This window comes from Sander lucioperca, chromosome 14 (genome assembly GCF_008315115.2).
Source record: "Sander lucioperca isolate FBNREF2018 chromosome 14, SLUC_FBN_1.2, whole genome shotgun sequence".
Taxonomy (NCBI): domain Eukaryota; kingdom Metazoa; phylum Chordata; class Actinopteri; order Perciformes; family Percidae; genus Sander; species Sander lucioperca.
This window is the reverse complement of record NC_050186.1, coordinates 5,398,573-5,412,746: the sequence shown is the minus strand read 5'-3', so window position 1 is coordinate 5,412,746 and position 14,174 is coordinate 5,398,573. Positions and strand designations below refer to the sequence as shown.

Genomic DNA, 14,174 nt, shown 5'->3' with positions numbered 1-14,174 from the left:
AGTGAACTTCTCTAACTTTTTCTGCATCCCTTTTTTGCCTCAACTTTGAGCTACGATACATGAAAGCAGGGCAGCTAGCCAGTCCCAGCCACACTGTAGGACATACTTGATTGTCATGGATGCCTCTCAATAGACAAAGAGAAGAACAGCAGACAGTGTTGCTCTGGCAACACAATCCTCCTTGCGTATGGTGACATGAGTCACCGGGTACATCTGTCTTTATGTCTATCATAAGTGCTCTCAAGTGTCATTAGAGATGCATTCACATTATTACAAATGCACGTAGAGTGGCCAATCATTGTTCAGACCAACATAACTTACATTTAAATCCCAGTTAAGGGCATGTTGTATCAAACAAATCACGCTTGGGCAGAATTATAAGGAAATTGTTTATGAAAATATGCTCAAGACATTAGCATTTTTCATTTAATATAATGGCGCAGTCCAAAAAAGGTCATCTTCGGTAGGCTCGCATTGCCAGACCTATCTCCACAGCGCTGTGGAGTAGGGTCTGGCTACACCACAGACACATTCTAAGGCCCGTTTCACACTGGCTGCGTTGCGTGAGCGTGGCGTTTCTGTTGCGTGTCAGTTGCGTGGCGGCTGCGTGGCGTTTTCTGTCTTTTCACACCAGAAACATGTCTGACGCGGCGCTGCTGCTGCTAGCCTTGTCTGTACACGTGAATGCACTCAAGCAGTAGTATACTTCATGTTAAACATATATACATACTGATTTGATAACAGCAACGACGTCGGCAGTATTGACAGCAAAATAGGCTACAGAATATTTCGTTCTGTGTTGACAGGTGCAATATTTGAAAATTGATAATTATTATTATTTTTTTTTTTTAAATTACCATACTTTGTCCAGAGCAATCCCCACCAATCGGACCCAAAACATCCCAGTTAGATAGTAAATTCTGTGCAATAAGGCAGGCCAAATTTTCTTAAAAACTTGCCATTTATCCCGAAAGAAATTTTGAGAATGGTAACAGACAGAGAGAAGAAGGTAAGGGACATCCAGCGCATGAGCCACACACCAGATGTCAGGCAATTATCCTGGAAATGTACTTCTGTTGATCTAGACTATCTTGGGTGTGACTATTTCTTTTCTGCCTGTTGTATTTTTTATAAATGTTTAACCTTTAGAAAAGAAAAAGAAAATACTTCAAAAAAGTGTCACAGCAACTTAGCCCTGGTATAGTTCAAGCTTTTCAAGGTCATATATCTCAGAATAACAGACACATCACACATTCAGCCGAAGCATCCCTTTGTAGTCTTTTCCCCCTCAACTTTAAGCTTTGGTTTGGTCCACCAACTCACGAGAAAAATCTCTGGATGTTTCTTTCTCTTCTATTTCACACTGGGCAGGTAAACCCAGCTTGTCTAAACTTGTTTGCTGGAAATGGGTATATAGTATATAGAGGGTTGATGAAAGCCAATAGAGAACAACCATGCAGTCTGAACATGGACTGGAGAACCCAAACAATTAGCTCCAAGCTGCTATGTGTTGATTCTCTGTAGGTTTGGCAGTCGCCCCCAAGCAACCTTTCCACATTACACAGGCAGTTTAATTACAGAGGCATTTATATAATGTTAATATTGCTTAATGGAACTTTAATTACACCTCTCCCCCACCAGTCATTCCTAATCTGTATAAGGTTGTATAAGGTTGTAGCTCCCTTCCTCTCCTTCTGTTTCTACACCTTGATGTCTTTTTGTCTCTGTCACTCTGCCCTGCTTCCCTTCACTTCTTTGCAACCCACCTTCCACTACCTCTCTCTCTCTCTTGATCCCTCTAGCAATATTCCACATCTTTGTAACTCTTACTTTGCATCTTTCAGCTCTTCCTTTCCCTCAGCTTTGCCATCCCTTCTCTTTCTCTTTGAGATGTGGCTGTCATGAGATGAAAAGCTAATTTTTGTGTCTCCCCCTCTGACTCTTTCCTCTCACTCAGTACATCACCCTGTCTATGTGACTGCCTTTCTCCCTTCTGCTCTCTCTGCCCTTCTAAATAAAAGCAGAGAGAGACACAGCCAGGAACTATTCAAACAAAATGCAAATGGTCTTCTAATGGATCCACGCTTTCCATAGCTTTGCCTGGTAGCTGGCAAACTACAGTTCACAAAAGAGTTTACACTATGCAATGAGACAAAAGCCCAGCCTGAAGACATACAATTATAGCCACCTTACTAAGTACACCTGCTTTATTCAGAGAGAGAATAGGTTCTGTCACTGTTGAGCTAAACATTAGATCTCACACACTATGTGGTTGAAGCATAGGTGACAAATTAAAGAAAGAAGCAACATAAAGTGTCTTACTAAGGTGTCAGACTACCATGAGCCACCTCAAGGCCCCATTGACACAGTCTCTGAAACTCTGGACCTTTGAAATGCACAGCGGTTTAAAATCTGCCCATCGGCAAAGGCCATAACATATGACTACAATAATTAACATACTCATAAAACCATTCAGTGACTCCTCTTGCCATATGAAAATCAATTCAGTTCAATTTAACACAACTTTATCTATCCCTGTTAGGGCTATTATATGCAGAATAGTTGCAGCCCAATAGTGAGCCTGGTATGGCTCTTGATGTAAAAGAACACATTTTTACACATTTTGAAGGAGATAATAAATGAAGAGACAGCAAATTTGCAGGAAGTTTGTAGTTTGACAGATCTCCACTTTAAAGTCAGTTAGGTATTTACACACAACACCAAACCCATGATAAAGCCTTGGGTGCTCCATGCTTTTTCTGTTTATCCTTCTTCTACCTCCTATTATGGAATCTCTCATACTGTAGGCATTCCAGCAGTTGCTTTGCCAGGGTATCCTCTCACTTGATAGTGGCTGGAATTCTTGCAAGAAAAAAAAAAAGAATCCACATTAGGTGCCTAAACAACCTCTTCTGGCTCTTCGCATTGAAGAGCAGCAGTAGCTTGACTCCAAGGTCCCTCCAGTCCACTGGTGTCCTTGCCCTATGTTGTAGAGTGCTTTTGGTTGTTCAACAACCACGCACACACACACACACACACACACACACACACACACACACACACACACACACACACACACACACACACACACACACATTATTTCAAATGACTAGAGGTCACCAGGTAATACTAATCCCATGTGAATAGGGCTTTAGATTGGCAAAAAGAAATTGAGAGAAAATAAGTTTCTTTTTGAGTGCATGCACGATACTGTATAAGGTGTATAAGTATAGACTGTACCTTGTAAGTAGCTTGATGGGCCTGAGAGTAAATACAAACTATACCAATTTGTCTATTCAGCTATATTTCGTGAATACATTACACAAAGATGAGAATGCAAATCTACAGTCAATAGAAAAACCATTCAAGCAGACCAATCACACTTGAGAATGCAAACAGGCAGGACATTTTCTGAAGGGCTGCACTGTGAACATCACAAGAGGAGACGTCAGGAATGAAGCAGTGGGTACTGTGTTTCTTGATTAACCTGTTGTAAAATACATAAGCATGCAGGCCCAGGTTGCGCTGTAAACAGAAGAAACCTCTTACCTCTAAGGTGGGCACTCAGTCCTCTGAAAGCCATTCCTCAGCATTATCGATTCATTCCCTGCTTGGTGAACTGAATTACATTCGATCCAATTTGGTTTCCCACCTTTTCTCTTCTGCAGGACAGGAGACTTATTTGCATGAAGTTGCTATTGAAATATAGTGGTTAGAGACAGGAGGATAGGATGAGAAGAGGTTAGAAAGGGCCACAAAACCAGAAACTGAATAATGGATCTATGCTGCCAATCTGCATTTTTTATATATATATATCCTCATCAAATAGAAAGAAAACCGCATTTGGGTTTCAAATTTGCTGAGGTATAAACAGTGAACACATAATACACTACAGCATAATAGTAGCTACTGTTTTAGCCATTGCAGCTGCCTGCCCTGTTGTTAGAACAGCAACAGAAGCTGGTTTCAAACATTAACAGTTGTCCTTGGTAGTCATCTACTGTAGGATAGAGGGTTGTCTTGGTAACCTTTAATTTAGAGACATGCCGGGGTGGAGAAGAAGCTCTGTGGCATACAGTTTCTCAGTCATACAGGTCACATATGTAACAGACAGCAGCCGGAATATGCTAGTTTGCACATTCAGTCTTGTTTCTTCTGTCCTAAATCACACTTCAGCTTTGCTGCATGTATGCTTAGGACAGCCAGTATCATAATGATGTGTGGACACTCCTGCCACATTTCCCTCTTTTCAGTAGTACACATCTGGTAAAGCCAGGGGCTGCTGACAGGACAGCAGGCTTATTAATGATTACCTTCAGCAGGTGTCCCACCGTACTGTATCCTCTGACCTTTCCCTCTGAAGAAAACAGTCAATGGACTGCAACAGCGCCCAGTCAGATGCCCTTCCTCCTCCTCCTTATGTCAACCATGTTAAGAGGCCAAACAGGCTCAAGGCAAAGAAGAAAGGAAATGAAGAAGTGTTACTTTCAAAGCCTTCTTCATCTTACTATGGGTAAAGGTGGCTGTTAGTCTTTGAAGTGCATCATTTCATTTACTTTCTGCAAAAAGCGAGTTATTGACGTTATAATTCAGTGTGTGAATGTGCGTTTTTGTTTCTCTCTAAATCCTTAGTCTCCTTTCCTTTTTCTTCTCCCTCCCTGCAGAGGTGCCTTTTCAAAACACTGCTTTCTGTGCTTTATGACATACAATTATGCACAAATATGGGTCAACATATCCCTAGGATGAAAACTCAGAATTGATTACATATCTTGACAAGCACTCCAGCTATGCCATTATCAAATATTGCCTAGAATCCCTAAGCAGTGCTTAAGGGAGAGTGAATAAATTCACCCTTCATCTTTTAAGACAGTCAAATGGGTTAGCTATCCCCACATCACCTTAATTTTCTGCTTACAAAAACAAATTAGTGACAGGTCTTAACGATGGCTCATCTGTTTTGTACCTGTGTGAAAAGTGAGGTGTTATCTAACACCCCAGCTCCCCACTGAAGAGCAAAGCATTACCCCAAGAGTTTCTTTTTTTTTATTTCTTGTGCTGTGTGTTCAGAGGAGATATCATGGGCGCCACTAGGCGTATTGCTTCTGTCTTTGCTCCTGTTTAAAGCTCCTGACAGGCTATATAGCCCGAATCTTCCTTCAGGGAAACCAGCAGGACATTCCTCAGATAGAGACCCTTGAAAGGGTTCCAGTTGTTAGGGCTCTGAGTGAGAGCAGACGCTCCTATTAGTGTTTCCATTTCAGTCAGAGTCCATCTGAGCTGAGGGTAATTAAGAGGCTTTCCCATTTCTGGCTGAAAAGGATGATTCTTGCCTTGCTAAATGGATAAACATGTTGACTTGATCTGATAATGCATTGTCTTATTTTTTTTACCTTAAATACTCTATTTTATCCAAAGTAAATGATGGAAAATAAGATTGTGTAATTCCTTGTCTTACCTACTGACATCTCGAATTGCTGTAGTTACAGAATAGGCCTTTTAGGTTGGCATTTTCACATGTCACAGCAGGAAAAGCACAGGTGTAATCATCATGTAAAATTAAGGATGGCTGCATGCAATTTAGGTTTTCCAGTTTGTACGACCCTGCTGTTGTGCAAGTTTGTTTAGTGGCACAGCACACTCAAATGGAAGCGTTGTTAATGCTATTAGCTACACATGTGCTTTTCCTGCTATTAGAGTCCAAATGTCTGCTATGAAAAAGGTCTATGTGTCTAGAATTCTCATATTCTTACTTTTAATGTTTTGAAAGTTACTCAGTTGCAGTACATTTTTTTAATTAAAAAGTATGCTAATAAGAGAGATGAATAGAGTTGGGTGCAAATTAGCATTATGTGTCAGGTTTAATACAGGTCAGACAATTACTATTTTCATATGTCAGGCCATACTAACTTACTTAATATATGAAAAGGCCAGACCGTTTTCTCATATGGATAAATGGTTGCAACCACTACAAAATGATGTGATGTGTCAATGTGTCAAGTGCTGACAATTAGACACTTACTGGTGTTTTTGCTTGATAACACTACACATTATGGCCTCATATTTCAACCAGCATGGAATCAACATATCCTGGCACAAAGTTTCCCAATGGTTGTCTTTGTTGTAGTGTCATTGCATGGCATTACAATATACTGTAATGCACTGGTTTTTTTTTGTATTTTATCCAGCCCATGTGTGTGCATCACTGTCCTGATGGAGTTCACACTGAGCCTGTCATCCAATTAGGACTAAATCTGATTTCGCTAAAAGGCTCCATCATTTAGGAGGTCTTTCAGGGAGCAAGCACTGAGATGCATTACAACTGGGGGACTGTTTGCATTCATTTTCACAGCAGTTAGCACATGCTGCTTCAGCTCTTAAGCAAATTCCTTCCTGCCTCATGTTTGCTAGGGGCAGCTGGCAGATACAGACAGAACATCATGAGCTCTAGGCGGCTATAATCGATATTTTTATAATAACAATGTATCTAATGACAATGTGAGAACAATATGACAATGTAAAAGCTCCCCTTGGCATTACAGAGCATTATAGCAAGCTTCGGCTCATTGTTTAGCTGCCTGGCAAGCAACTTTACAGTTTCATTCTCACCGCTCTGATAGCGCTGTTTTCGGCCTCAGCAGGCAGCTGTTTTCAGAGAAAAAGCTATAAAAGCCCACTATACATTACCTGCTGAGCACCAAACTGCAGACAGACACAGTTAGCGAGCTGGTGGACATAGTGGAGCCTTTAACAGATAAAGAGACAGATATTTCCCTTGGGAGTTGGTGGAGCCAGAAACTGAGCTAAAAGAGTGAATGTTGGACTTACATTTATCAGGTGAAACAAGACTCCAAATTAATGATAATGTTGTAACTGCTGGATGTAAATAAGTAACAGTTTGCTATATTAGGGTTGTGTTCACAACTTGTTTCCGCTGCCCCCCAAAACTCAGTCTTTGGAGGTTTAAGCATACCTTGAAGCTGTGTCTCTTTTTTTCTATTATCAATGCTGCAGGTGTGGCTTCAGATGGAGAAGAAGCAGGATGTGACAACAGGGAGGTCAAATGTCATTCTGCTGTCTCAGAAAATACTCTAAATATTTAATAGCTCTGCTCATCTTTCTTATGAATTTTAACCTTTTCAAAATGAATGACCTAAAACTTTGAAAATTAAAAGAACTCTTTATAAATTAATTAGAAATGGAAGAGGCAAGATTTTCGAGGGGAAACAAATGTTGCTTTGGCTGAAAGGCAAAGCTTAAATACATCACAAAGCCTTGAAAAGCTTATTCAACCAATTCCAATGGTAAGGCATCTGTCTGGGTAAAGGGTAGTGGTACAGTAGCAGTAACTTTAACATCCAAAGTAAATGTTGGTTAGAGATGGATTTGAATGCACCTGTAGGTGGGATGGCAGCTGTTCCAACAGCTGAGTTTTAGCATCTGCCATCTTTTCACAAGCTTAAGGTTTTCTGAGGATATATCTATTTAGCCAGACACCTGTGAGCTGGATAGACTTCTGAAAGCAGAAAGTTCCATTAAATCAACCAACTTCAATTATCAGGACAGTGCTTTGGCATAGGGTTGATTTCAGAAACATTTTTATAAACCAACAGAATAGTTGGCCATACTACGGACTAACCAGGGACCTTTTTAGAGTGAGGCTATCTCACTGACCAGACACGACATGCCTCCCAGGCAAACTGTCTGGCAAACGCTTTCCTGAGGAGAAGGCTAATTAGCCAAATGCCATACACCTGTCTGGAATGAGTAGTCTTTAAAAGTTGTGAGAAGGACATTGACAATTAAATCCCTCAATTCAGACAATACATACCTAAAACGTATAACTTGTAGCTCTAGATTCTAGAACAAGTGTGGCACAATATAATTATATAGAATTTGAATTAAGTGAGAATCTTTAAGGTAAAAAAGGAGAACATGTAAGAGTTGACAGTCCTTTACCCACCAATTAAGCAATAAGGCTCCAGAACAAAACCTGTGTTTGAGTTTTATATTTCGAGAGAGAGAGGAGGCTTGTATGGAAATTTAGATGTAGCTATAATTTGTGTGTGAAGCGTGAAAACTGTGAGCAGTTTAATTTTCTTTTTTCAAGTCTTAAATACCATAACTTCTCTCTATGATGATCTCACATTCTAGCCTTCCATAGACTTTAACTGGAGCAAAAGTAAAATCAATCAAGTAAAAGGAAAACAATGGAATAAGTTAAATTTCTTAACAACTAAAACAATCGTAAAACATTTGCACAGAAGCTTATAAGAAGCTGAACATTTTAAAATGAATTTCAAAGTTTCTCGGTGAAAGTATGTGGGACCAATTAGGAACTAAATGTATTTCCAAAGAACCAAGACGTTCATCTGAGTACACAAATGTACTTTGCTGAAGCAAGCACAATTATTATTGCTATTGGAATTGAACAATCTGCCAAATCTTTCGGGCTGGGAGTGCATTAAGCTAAAAGAGGCTGCCATCTGTCAAATATTTTATTATTTCTAGTATTTAACTCTTGCTTAATGCTTCTACTGGCTAAAACAATGCCCTGTTAAAGCACAGATGCATTGGTTTGACTGAGTGAAGCCCTGGGAGCCTGACATGAAGTCATTCTGCCAGCACCCTATTACAGTCTATTGGATGAGAGAGAGCATATTAATTTTCCTCTCTGTCGTGACTATTGCAACAACCTTTGAACACATTGTAGTGCATTCTTTTAATCTACAATACGCTCTCCTGCTCCGATGTCTTTTGACCAGGAGGTGCCTTGAACCGTGCAAAATGCAAGTGTTTTCAATGCGAATGCCTGGAAAGACCCATTTCATCAAGCAAGTTTTTTCCCATTGATTCAGGAATCACAAGCTTCCTGAATTGTTCCATTCCTACATTAACTTGTAAGCCTTAAACAGTTTTCGAGTGTTGTATACTTACTTAAATTGTGCTCTTAGCACTTTTGGTGTCTTTGTCAGTGAATTCTGACCCTCATTGCCCATTACGTAAAAGTAGCTTACTTATTCCTAGGTTTTTGTATTTGTGATAATTGTACATTTTATGTACTATTACTTTTAAAAAAATAATTTGAATAGGATGCAATAAAATAATTTATAAAAACACAATAAAAGTAAAAGAATTTGTATTACTGCAGCCTCTGACTATGTTTTCCATAACTTTGCCTTTTGAACTCTTGTTTTGAACCCCAAACACAGACATATTTTCATACATTTCTATCCAGCTGACATATTAAGGATTTGAAACTGTTGCCGCTAGGTCTTAACAATCTGGCAGACAAACCCTGACTTCCTCTGACCTTCACAAAGATGACTGACACTTTTATATGCTACAAACAATTATCCAAATTGACTTGGATTTGCAAAAAGGCCAGAAATGTCAATATGTATCAACTATATTGAGAAGGCAAATTTATACAAACATTTTCAGTCACAGTGGGGAAAACAAAATCAATGCGATTCTTTAAATGATGAAACATGAAAAGATATCTTTTTGCATCAGGAGCTGGGAGCCGTGTAAGGTAGAAACCAGCAAAAAAGTCAGTTTCAACAATATCTTATAGGATGATCTCCCAGTAGCACAGTATCAACTATTACTATCGAAAGCCCTCTGTAAACAGGAAATTTAAAACGTGATTCATTGTGGTATTTCCAATATTGCATGCTTTGCAGAACAAATGTACTTGTGTAATAATGCCTTCAAAAATACTGGACATTATGTATGCATAGGTAAAAAGGTATGAGAAAAAAATCACACTTTAATATCTCAGGAGGAAACCTGAGATATCTATTTAAAGATAGTGACAATTGCAATATGTTATAGGACTACAGCCATGGACTGTGATAGAAATCCTAACTCGATACCAGTGGAGCGAATTGTTGCAGTGTTTGCTGTTTCAGGCTCAAGCTTTTTGAAGGCAAAATAGGCTTGAGCAAATTATCTCAAAGTGAAGTGTACAAAACCTCAAAGATTGTTTTGTGGTGCTATTTTGGTGGATTCTGTAACGCTTGTAGTGTCTGGTCACATCAATATTTCACACTTTCATCTGGAACAGAGTATTGATAGAGGGGGCGGCAGTATGCCTTGCAGCATCTACTCTGCCTAGAGATTCATTAGGAGACAAACTCTTTCGTACAGCAAACACCCAACAACAAACCATCATTGTTAAACTGGGAAAGTGCTGAGTTTTATTAAAAGGGTATGTCAGTGGTAGATCTTCTTCTTTCTTATATTATTCAGCTACTGTCTCATTAGCCATTAGATATGTCTCCACTTAGCTTCTGTCTTCTGTGTTTGACAGTATTGAATCTGTGTATGTATCATTCCCTGTGCGTGCATCACATTTACATATTTGCTGGAACCCACCAGCATCCAAGTCGACTAATATATACACTACAGGAAGCGCTTATAGAATGCAAATGCCACATGTATAAGCGAACCTTCATTATAAGTCTCATTATAACGTAGAAAGATAAAAAATATTTTACATCACATTTAAATAAAAGTTAATAAACAACAACAAAAAACAATAGACAAAAAAATAATATACATGTATACATTGAGTTGTTTCCTGATAAATAGACACACTGGCATGAAAAACTTAAGCCCATCTAAAAGACAACTTGGGATTCTGTTTGTTGATTTCCAAAGCTTTCAGCTGAATAACTGCTCTGGTGGCACACTTCATTTTCTTTTTTCAGTCACATATAGTCTGCTATCAAGTTCTTGGAGGAAGCTGTATTTGGGGCCACAGAGAGATTTTCTCTGACTGGATTTTTAAAACTGTCTATAAGGATTTGCCATCTTCTAACATGACGTACTGTGACAGCATATTTCTTGGCCAGTCCGTTTCTGAGGAGAAGACGCCGGGAGAGACTTGGGAATTTTAGACAAAGTGTTTGAAACCTAAATTTCTCATGATTTCTTGCTTTTCCGCCATCTAGCAACTGGGATTTTGACACGCCAGAAAATATGTACAATTCTGCAATTTGACATTACTGTTTGGTGCGGTCAAGAGAGTTGAACGCATTAGAAAAAAAGGATTAGGAGTGAGATAGATCTGGTTTGGGCTATCTTGGAGAAACTTGTGCCTAAAGATCTGTACACCTTCCAGAACCCTAGGAAGAGGCCTGACTTATGCCCTCATGTATTACCTCTTGATGAGCAGGCCTGTGGTGCCATTAATCAAACAAGGCATGGCAGGCACATCCTCTTAAGCCTTGGTCAGGCTCAGCTCCATCTTCTGTCCCTCAGGCATGACTTTCCTCTCTGCATTTTACCTTTGAAATTACTCTGCAAAAATGCAAAGTAATTTCTGTGTTAAATTACTTCACAAGTTAGTCCATTAATATGACCAAGGCCAAGCATGGTAATCAATGCCTTGGCATCTCAAAAAGCAATATTTCTTCCTATATACCTTGCTACTGTTGAAAGCTACTCAAAGGCAGAATTTAAAGTGACATAATTCCATTCAGTATAACAGACAAAAACCTATTCATTCAGAAAGCAGCCCTCTACAAGAATACTCCTGTGCAGCTACGGAGTTACGGAAGATGAATGCATTTTTTTTCTTCTAAAGAGGAGGGAGAACATAAAAGTATAATGGAAATTCTGTGAATGTCTTACCATTGCCTTGCCTGAACCCAACAAGAAAGGTCAACCTGTCCAAGATGCACATTCCTCTGGTGAAGCATGGCATCCCATCCAACACATTTTTTTTATATACACCTACACTCCTTTTCTTTTTTTAGCATTTTCATCTGATGTCATCCACAACATCAGGCACAGTGCTCTGGTTCAAAATGGCCTTTCCACAGTGAGTTACTCTGCTGCCTCAGCTCTGGTCAATACATCTTGCTGACCTCCATATACTGGCATCTCATCCCCATCTCATTAAAGACCCCCATTCTTCTCTTTTTAAAATCCAGCTCTGGTGAGTGTATTGAAATTTCTCTTGTGCAACATTTTTAGATCAGAACTGCTAACATGCAAAGACTCTGGACGTATCAAAAAGTAAAGTAAAAATTTTTTTCAAATCCCCTTTTTAAAGACATCCACCGTTTCCTAATTTAAGATGCAAGGCCTGAGCCAGCAGCTCTGAAAAAAAGCCAAATGGCAAAGGAGATAATGGAAAAACCTGATGAAAGGAACTAGTGTCAGGGATGCTGTCGCAACAGGTGTTGCCTGTCCAGATGATTTCATAAAACCAGTGTGGTTGCGGAAAAAACACTCTTGTTAAGTTGCCAGGACCCCTTTTGTTTTTGGTTGCTTTGTTTGAGTTGTGTCTCAACATGCTTTCTTGAAATAGTGTTCTACAAAGACAATCTGGCAAGCTGACGAGTGCTGAAAGCAGTCCATGAGGAGAGGAGTATACGTTGTCAGGATGAATAGTCATGGAACAGTCACTCAGATATTGACTAGTCCTGACCTACGTGTCAACCCTGACTTCTCTCCTTTAGTGTGCAACTCAAGAGGATGCTAAGCTGTTTAAATCCCTCTATTACAGGGTTCTGGGGTTAATATAAATGAACATAGATTAATACATCGCACATGCCCACTCAACACTCATTGATTTTGCTGCTACAAATGTCTGCATGGACCTTAGCCTAGGACATATATGTCACCTTCTCATTTAATGGGAAAAATGATTAAAAAAATACTTATACATATAAGATTAAAATACTTAATACAAATTGTAGATGTATACACATTACGTGCATTTTTCTAGTGACCTAATACAATGTATACAAGTGCAACATATGAACTGCAAACATATAAATCACTTGTGAAATAGATAATTATCATTGATTTTATTACTGTCCATTTATTTCTGCTATCACGAAAATAAACCCAGCGGCCACTATAATCCTTCATATAAGCACGAATGAAGTCAAGCTTGCTCAGGCATAAATGTCAAACTCAGCTTAATCTCAATCTAGCTGGACACCCATAAACTAGACACCATGTTCCATACTCACCTCAACCATTATGAAGACAAGGCAAGTTGGTCTAGAATCAATCAATTGGTTCTGAGCTAGACCACCTCTTTTCTTTCTTCTTTTTTTTGTGACATTTTAGGCTTTTATTTGACAGGACAACTTAGACATGAAAGGGGAGAGAAAGGGGGAATGACATGCAGCAAAGGGCCACAAGTCGGAATCGAACCTGCAGCCGCTGCGGCGAGGACTGAGCCTCTGTACATGGGGCACAGTGTACCAGGTTAGCTACCCAGGCGCCTCAGACCACCTCTTCTTAAAAGGAATTATTTCCATCAGTGCTCTCTGTATTGTAGACAGATGCAAGCAATCAATGTTTTAATAATCAATATGCAGTTGTTTACAAGTGAATAGCTAGAAATTAATTGTTGTCACGTTGTAGAAACAAATATAAGTTCCAAACAATATTCTGCGGAATTGCTAGGGTTGCTTGATGATTGAAATGGTGTTATGTGAGGTTTCTGGGGTGTTGCTACACAACTGCTAAGGTATCAGGCTTAGTTGCTATGGCGATTCTGCATAGTTGCCCGGTAGAAGTGCTAGGAAGTTTTACTGAACTGTGAAACTGGACTTTCAACAATAACAAGCAACCCAGCAATACTGTATATAAAGAACAGAAACTAAATAAATATGAACATCCAACACAATAGTATCCTTCATTAGCTTGGCTGTGAACATGTGACAGAGCAACATCCATAACGTTAGCAACATGTTAATTATGCTATTCGGAAGTATGCACAGGCAAAACGTACTCTCTTGCAAAAACACAGGCAAACTGTTTTTATTCTGCACACAGGAACTCACAAATTGCTAGTACCATGCTGCTAGACTTGTAGTCCAACAAGTTTCATGCTGAGTTTGCTACCGCTCTGCCGCCTGCAAGTGCACCAACAGTCTTCTGAGCTGAATAACATAATACATGAAGTAAAGCAAATTTCTGGGAAATGTAGTTTTTAACTTAGTTAACTTAACTTAACTTAGTCTGCTGATCCAGATGATTTTAAGTGCCAGGTAAACTGGGAGAGAAATGACTGTAAATAATATCAGCTCAGTGTCTCCTCAGATGACCTTTTGGAGAGACTGACTGGTTCATTCCGACATAAAGTAAGAAACCCACCAGACACTTTCTCCTGCCTGACAAATCAGGATCATCTTTAGGTTTCACTG

General features: G+C 39.4%; 1 long non-coding RNA gene across 1 annotated transcript; it reads right to left on the bottom strand.

Annotated features, from left to right (window-relative positions):
* Positions 1-2,627: 2,627 nt before the first annotated feature.
* On the bottom strand, positions 2,628-7,033 carry LOC116054847. Its single transcript, XR_004106159.2, has 4 exons — positions 6,826-7,033; positions 4,314-4,448; positions 3,550-3,695; positions 2,628-2,862 (listed from the first exon to the last, which is right to left on the bottom strand). It is a non-coding gene; the product is annotated as an uncharacterized LOC116054847 (long non-coding RNA).
* Between the last annotated feature and the right edge of the window lie 7,141 nt (positions 7,034-14,174).